General features: G+C 57.9%; 1 protein-coding gene across 1 annotated transcript in view; it reads right to left on the bottom strand.

Moving 5' to 3' along the window:
• The window catches only part of IGSF9B (immunoglobulin superfamily, member 9B), a gene marked incomplete at its 5' end in the record, with an annotated part of 37,169 nt that overhangs the window by 11,587 nt on the left and 25,183 nt on the right, over nucleotides 1-399 (bottom strand). The window lies entirely within an intron of this gene.

Raw genomic sequence — 399 nt, 5'->3', positions numbered from 1 at the left:
TGGGACACCCCCGGCTCGGGAAAACCCCACCCGCTACTGTCTAGTGCAGCCACATCCCTCTTTAGGGCAGGATCTGAGCGTGCCGGCAGCCTCCCGATCTCCGCTGGGGTTAGTTTATTTTTATTTTTCCTCCTCTCCTGACATGCTGCTGGTGTGGCTAAGTCCTTGATCTCTCCCTGCCCGCGTCCTGGGGCTGCAGCATCCCTTTTGCAGGTGGGGCGGTGACCGTGATAGCTGTTTCTGTCATGCATTAAAGCTCTCTAGACTCCGCGGGAAGGAAGAGGAGGAAGACAGAGGCACGGCAGTGGCGGCCCTAACGTTCGAAGAAAGCCAAGAGCCAGCAGCTAGAAGAGGAAACAAACGCCAGTGACACCAGGACACCTACCTATGCGCGCCAGG

The sequence above is a fragment of the Pygoscelis adeliae genome, unplaced genomic scaffold (genome assembly GCF_000699105.1).
Source record: "Pygoscelis adeliae isolate BGI_AS28 unplaced genomic scaffold, ASM69910v1 Scaffold253, whole genome shotgun sequence".
Taxonomy (NCBI): domain Eukaryota; kingdom Metazoa; phylum Chordata; class Aves; order Sphenisciformes; family Spheniscidae; genus Pygoscelis; species Pygoscelis adeliae.
The sequence above is the reverse complement of the archived record's forward strand: the minus strand, read 5'-3'. Positions and strand labels throughout refer to the sequence as shown.